Below are 8281 nucleotides of genomic sequence, written 5' to 3' on the forward strand. Positions count from 1 at the left end.
CAAAATGTGTAAATGTTCTAAACTAATTAGTTATTGCCTTTTTTTCTAGTAAGACGTGCAGATTTACAACCTAAAAATCAGAATCCCCTAGCAATCACTTCCAATGTTTTCTGTGGCGCTATAATGCAGTTTGAAAAACTGTATTAGATTTGATTAAATATTCCACTAATTACATAAACTACTAACTAAATGTTATAATGAACTGAAAAATAAAACATGGTACAATATATATATATATATATATATATATATATATATATATATATATATATATATATATATATATATATATATATATAATATCCATATACACATTCTGTGAAAGGAAAATCTTGTTAATATCAATAAAATGTAAATTATTCTATATGATTTTTATGTAGGAGGGGAAAATTGACCAAGGGCAACAAAAACTGATTAAACAAGAAGGCCCACTTAGATGCTAGTCACCGAACAGGGCCAAAGCAGTTGGTCAAAGGAATGGGATAAATATCTTGATAACTGCTTCTTAAATGAGTTTAGATCACAGGTAGATGGAAATATAGAAACAAGTAAGCAGTTCCACAGTTTACTAGAGAAAGGTATGAATGATTGAGAGTACTGATTAACTCGTGCCCTAGAAGGATGGACAGAATAGCTGTGAAAGAAAGAAGAAAATCTTGTGCAGCGAAGCCGTGGGAAAAGGAGAGTCGTGCAGTTTTGGGGATTAAAAGAGCAGTTGGCACAGAAATAACGGCAGAATTAAGAAAAAATAACAAGAGATGCAATTTTCCGGCGGTGAGATAGAGACTGAAGACAGTCAGTTAGAGGAGAAGAGCTGATAATAAGAAAGGCTTTTTATTTGAACCTGTCTAATAATAAAACGGTATGACTGGAACTCCCCATACATGCGAAGAGTACTCCATATATGGGAGTATAAGACCTCAGTACAGAGGTAGCAGTTGAGGATATGAAAAAGAACTGGCGGAGACGACTCAGAACGTCTCACTTCATAGAAGCTATTTTAGCTATAGAAAAGAGATGTCGACTTTCCAGCTTAAAATATAAGAAAAGGCAAGACCGAGGATATTCATTATAGAGGAGGAGGGCAGTTGAGTGTCATTGAAAAAGAGATGATAGTTGCTGGAAGGCTGTGTGAAGTTGATAGATGGAGAAACAGAAACAAGAATTTTGAGGCACTGAACAATAAAAGTTTCTCTACCTCAATCAAAACATTTTTAGAAACACAAGTCTTTCTGTGGCGTTCATGTGTGATCTGTTTACTTTTTGAAGGGTTGGTCGTCTCTGAGAAGACGTGGAAAAGTGTAGGGCAAATTTTTTTTTTATCAGTGTAGGAGTGGATAGGACAAGAAGACTGGTTTAGAATATCATTGATGAATAAAAGGAAGGGAATGGGTAACAGGACAGAACCCTGAGGAACACAGCGGTTAATTGATTTAAGAGAAGATCAATTGGCCATCTACCACAGCAGCAATAGAACGATCGGAAAGGAAAGGAGATGTATTTACAGAGAGAATGATAGAAGCCGTAGGAAGTAAGTTTTGAGATTAAAGTTTTGTGCCAGACTCTATCAGAAGCTTTTGATGTCTAAATCTAAGACAACAGCAAAGGTTTCACCAAAATCTCTAAATAGGATGACCAATTAAGACAGTAAAGGCCTGGTCACACGAGCGTTTTTTCCCGCAACTTTACGCCAGCAACTACCGAAGTGAATGAAAGTGCGTCTTTTTGGCGAAATGATTATGTCCGTCTAAGGCCGGTGTCACACTATGTGACGGCGCCGCTGCAACGGAAACGCATGCGGCGTCGCACGTGGTGATATCTCACACAAACCAATGAGAGGTGTCACACTAGTGCGGCGTTGCCGTTTCCGCCGCACCGCCGCATCCGACCGAGCGTCGTGGGAAATCACACATAGTCAGGGTGACCAGGACTTGGGAAATTTCCCAAGATCTTGGGATTTCAAACTTCGCCTTGGGATCTTGGGAATTTTTTGCAGAAATGCCGTAAATCTTGGATTAAATTTTAATGTCTGTATATGTCATATCAATCTTGATGGTTGGAGAGAGAGAGAGAGAGAGAGAGAGAGAGAGAGAGAGAGCATTATATTGTCTCAGAACAAATTTAAGTCTATATGGCTCATATTGTTGTAACAGCTACTTTTGAATGTATTTTTTTTAAGTAAAGAATCACAAACATACTTAGGAAAGGTCTAAACAGATTGCATATTATCACCCAAGAGGAACTCCAGTGACATCTTAAAACTAGCACTACAATTTCCATCGCTTGTGAAAGAGGATGAGTTTGACGCCCTGCAGGATCAGTGGAAGGATTTGCTATATGCAAAAGAAGCACTGAAGAATCTTAACGAGAAGGCAACTGCTTTCTGGAGTGAACTAAAATCAGTGAAGGATGGGAACAACGAGCCGAGATTTGCCTGTTTGTCAAAATTCATGTGCGGCCTGCTAGCTCTGCCTCATTCATCTGCATGTGTGGAGCGGGTATTTTCGCAGCTGAATATGATAAAAACAAAACAAACAAACAGGCTTGGCGTGTCCACCACGTCAAACAGACTCCTTGCTAAACAAGCGATCAGCCGTCAGGAGGTACCATGCTATCAATGGCAACCATCAACATCCCTCATCAAAGACGTAAAAAGTGGGCAGTGTTACCGAAGGTGTGCTGAGCGAGAACGACAAGGCAAAGAGGAGAGGGTGGCAACACTGCATCCAGCTGTGGAGGATGCCATTGAGGGCGAAGTAGACGAACCCCCAACTCGTGTATACCTGCAGTAATACTGAAAGGTAAGATGTCATCTTATATCAGTAAAATTTAAATCTTGGGAAATTTTGGTCGATCTTGGATTGTTTTCGGAGTCACTCTTGGGAAATTCGAAATTTGCCACTGGTTACCCTGCACATAGTTAGTTCTATGCACGTGGTCACATCAGACGGTCGCGCCGCATCCGGCGCTCCATTGTTACAAGATGTTTGACACTGATTTATTTATTCAGTGTATTCACGCAAGGCCAACTCAAACTCTTGTCAATCATGGCACCATAGATACCCAACTCATGTCTTCACAGGGCTTTCAAGTATTTGACGTAGTGTCTCCTCATTCTCCTTACTAAACATCTACTTGCTTCGATTATGGAGATTTTTTTTTTATTCAAGGAATACTTTATTTGTACATTTTATTATTTCTTGCATTTGGAAATTAATATTATAATATATTGTAGTTACCGTATTACATCCCCATGTTTTTCAGTCTGAATATACAGTCACAATGTTTTTATGTTTTTTTTACTCATCTTAGTGTAATTGTTAGTCTTTCTTGAGATAATGATCTTCGAAACTTTGTATTTTGCTTGGAGATATGAGGCCTCAGCACTTCCAGCAGCTCATCAAAAGAAGGTTTGGACATTCTGTAATACTCACAAAAATCTTTCAGCATATTTTCGTATATTCTCATAAAAATTTTCAAATCTTTTACTTGTTTCTCGTTCAGCGTTAAATGGATGAACCCAGTGTTTACGACGAGTTGGCTCTTTCAGTAAGCCTTCTGCTTCTGATGCACAAATAACTTTGTTTTGACAACATGATAGTCAACCTCTCTACGCTGGCTTCTGGGGATACTGAACGACTTCGCCGCTTATGTGTGACAGGATGCAGACAGTGCGGCGGCAGTGTCGCATGCGTTTCCGTCGCAGCGCGCCGCCGCATTGTGTGACACCGGCCTAAAAGAAAAACCAGCACATCATCAGTAGAGCGAAAGTAGAAGGAATTTTACAGCATCCCCTGAACTGGTCTAAGACAATAACTACTAGTGCTAATACACCTCGCTGGAAGTAAATTATCGTTTCTGCAGGTGTGTACCGCCTCAAAAAATAAATAAATTAAATAAATAAAAAAAATAAAATAAAATATATATATATATATATATATATATATATATATATATATATATATATATATATATATATATTATGGCCAGTGACTTTAGTCTTTATCTTCACTGAGTTTGTCAATGGGAAAGACGTCGGCGTTATTTTCACCAACTATATGTATGTGTGTGTGTGTGTGTGTGTGTGTGTGTGTGTGTGTGTGTGTGTGTGTGTATATATATATATATATATATATATATATATATATATATATATATATATATATATATATATATATATATTTGCCCTCCGTATTGTTTTCACCAGATGTGCAACATAACATAAAATGAAGGAAGCTGCACGTGGCAGTCCTGGTGCATCTCTCTCTCTCTCTCTCTGATATATATATATATATATATATATATATATATATATATATATATATATATATATATATATATATATATATATATATATATATATATATATATATATATATATATATATATATATATATATATATATATATATATATATATATATATATATATATATATATATATACACTAGGTGTGTATGTGTGTATTCCATTTTTAACAGTGGCTGAAAGCAGATAGGTAGGAGTTCGTTGTTGACATGGTCAGAATAACAAGTGGTGGCGAATTATGCCTAGAATATCTTTAAAGGGAACAGGAGAAGGCAACCTGCATTTTACAAAGGAGTGAGTGTGAGGTATACGCGGAAAAAATATATTAATTCCCATATTTTCTTCCTTCTGTTTTTAATGCGTGTTATCGTCAAATTGAATCTTGGAAGGTTAACACGGTGATAATGAAAATAAACATAAATAAATAGATAAATAAATGAAATAACAGACAAGCATGATAGTAGTATAGTACATTTCAAAACCGTCTCTCACCTCATCCCGCGCACTTCCTCTCTATATAGTTTTACACGAGCCACTATCGGGAGTAAGGATGACGGAGGAGAGGAATGCAAAATGATCATGAAAACATTAAACCGCGCATTTTTTTTTTTTTTCTATGAAAGATAGATTAGTGTGTCTTAATATTCGTCTTCACGCAAAGCTTCTCACTTCAAGGCTTCGCGGTCAAGTGCACCGAACACCTGCTGGAGTTGACTGATCTATGCATCGATTACTTAATTAAGTCATCACTCAAAGCTCCACCGCTTGAACTGACTGCCTCACTTTTACAATGCACAGCAATAAGCTTACAAGCTGATGATGAGATTAATGCATTTACTTATCTTGGACTTCATATTTCATTTGAGAGAGAGAGAGAGAGAGAGCTACGTTTCTTTCAATCATATGTCAACTGATTACACGATTGAGCTAAGAATCTCAAAATAAACTACTACACGACTCTGCTGCTGAAAGATAAGCAGTAGCGAAAGATGAATAAAACAGATGAACGAACGGCCTTTAGGTAAATGGCATTTAGAAATAATACAGGACATTCGGCGATCAGTCACTGCATTAGCGCTGCCACTAAAAATACGTCAGAGAGCGAGGCGTGTTTCTGCAACCACGAATAGCCATTCTGGCAATAGTACTCACCATTAGAATGGGCGGTCAATAGAGAAGGGTAACAGAGGTATCTGTCAAGTCTATGTACTATATCACATAACACATTCACATGCACACCTTCCATCCAAAATGAAAAATGTCCCTCTTAAAAAAAAAAAATAATAAAATAAATAATAAAAACAAAATAGGTAAATAAATAATTAAAAATAAAGAAGAAAGAAAAAATGAAATATTTGTTGATCATAAAACACACAGGCATTACTTGTAACATAATGAAAACATGAACAGTAGAACATACATATAAAAAATACAGTATGTACTAACTCCAACAGGAAGGTGATCAAAATGGGCTCCTCAGGCTGAAATGTATTAGATTTTGTTGAAGCCTTCAATCAAAATGTGATTAGGAAAATTCGTAAATAATATATGGCGACAATAAAGAGGGTTTAATTCTGCATCAATCACAAATTAACAGTGGTTTTTAAGATAAGGTATTATACCGTGGTTATTAATCTAATGCCTTAACTAGGTCAATAGTTGGTCCAAAAAACTGGGCTTTATAATTTATACTGACTGGATACAAATTCTGACACTACCAAGAAATCCGTAAAGCTTAATCAACGACCTTCAATCAAGATTATGACATAGAAGACTATTTCTTGACATTTCAAAAGCATAAACGTAATTCTACAAAATAGTTTATTCTTTGTTATACAACTCAACTTCTCTCAGTAGACTAGCTCCCCAATGAGGTACTACAAATCAGCATATGTGGATATGTATTACATACTGAAATTGTACTAAACTACTTTTATTTAGCAATGTGGACATATTCAGATTTAGACAATGTACACTAAATTGACTGTACTATATGTAATTTTTACACAACGGACCCCAGATCACTTAACTCACTTGGTGAACAAGCTTATTTAAATATTTTAAATATGAATTTTTGGCATCATCACAGGATTGATGAAAATTTTCCTTTTACTTACATTAAAAAATAAGTGAAATTAACATTATTCTTGTTTCAAACACGTTACAAACCTCTCTCTCATGATTCTGTACATTAACTACTGTTTTATAGTGTCAATATGTTTAGTTTTTTTTCCTTTCTTTTTTACTTTTCTTATTGTTGTCTAAAAGCTTTGCTTTAAAAGGGCTTTGTGATTATATACATATACATTATATGCTATTCAATTATATGGGATAATAAAATTTTTCAAATCTCTCTCTCTCTCTCTCTCTCTCTCTCTCTCTCTCTCTCTCTCTATCTATCTATCTATCTATCTATCTATCTATCTATATATATATATATATATATATATATATATATATATATATATATATATATATATATATATATATATATATATATATATATATATATATATATATATATATATATATATATATATATATATATATATATATATATATATATATATATATATATATATATATATATATATATATATATATATATATATATATATATATATAAGGCTCACTTAGTTACCAGCTCTCCTGGAAGTCTGAGAGTTAGCCCCAACCTCCCTGACAAAAAAGAAAGAAAATAAATAAGAATAAATTAATAAATAAATAAATGTCTTGAAACCTCCCTCTTAAATAAAGTCAGGGCATAGAAGTTGGAAATACAAAAGCAGGTAGGAAGTTCCAGAGTTTACCAGAGAAAGGTGAGTGATTGAGAGAACTGGTTAACTTTTGCATTATAAAGTTGGACAGAGTAGAGGTGAGCGGAGGAAGAAAGCTTAGGGTAGTGAGGCCAAAGGAGGAGGGCATGCAATTAGCAAGATCAGAAGAGCAGCTGGTATGAAAACAGAGGAGTAGCTGGTGTGAAAAATGTTCAACACAGATAGAAAACTCATCTGTATCATTTGAACATCTGCTAGTCTTCCTATGGATATTTCTTTAAGGGAATCTAAGAAAGAAGACTTATGCTTGCCACTTTGCTAAACATGTGCGATACTTGGGGTCTGCTGTGCAAACTTCATTTTGAAAACATCAACTTGAGCATGGTCATAATGTCTGTAAACATCCATGCTACTAATAATATTTCCCATTAGTTAAATAATGGAGGTCATTATGTCAAATCATCCTATAAAAGATCATTTTAAGAGTAGAATAAAATAAAAAATCTACTAAAGTACATATGCATATGAATAAGAGTGCGATAATATAAATGAGTAAAAGCAGGATTACATGAGTTTCTTTTCACATAAAGTATATGGTTGGACAATGAAAACATTTTTATTTCTTAAAATAAAACATTAATGACTACCTTAGCTCTAAATATTAAAGCAACATGTGTCATCATGCAAATCACTACTGTACCTCTAAAGCTCACCCCTGTCCACTGCATGCTCCACTCAATGAAGGGAAAATCATTCAGATGTTACATTTATCTATCATGCAAGACAAAAGTAAACTCTACACTTCAGCCTCCTGATAAATCTACGAATTGAATATAATATTTTGAATTTAGTTTATTTCATAAATGTCAGAAATTGCTTAACCATATTCTTAAGAGATTTCAGGAACACTTGTGTCTGTAAAACACTTGTGTGCATACAGTACATACTTAGGTACAAAAAATCTTACAACTAAAACACATAATGTCACTTCACCAACTATACTGTCAATACAAATATATTTACAGTTGTAAAAAAAATCTAAATATTTGTAATGCTATTTCCTATCACAAAAGACACACAGGCATGTCATACATTATGTGACCTTAATAATAGCAAGGAGCTTCTAGATATCATATCTAAGATCATCAAAGAATGATTTCAGAGGCAAGTAGTACATATTCACAAAGATTAATTTTC

This window comes from Portunus trituberculatus, chromosome 17 (assembly GCF_017591435.1).
Source record: "Portunus trituberculatus isolate SZX2019 chromosome 17, ASM1759143v1, whole genome shotgun sequence".
Classification (NCBI taxonomy): Eukaryota; Metazoa; Arthropoda; class Malacostraca; order Decapoda; family Portunidae; genus Portunus; species Portunus trituberculatus.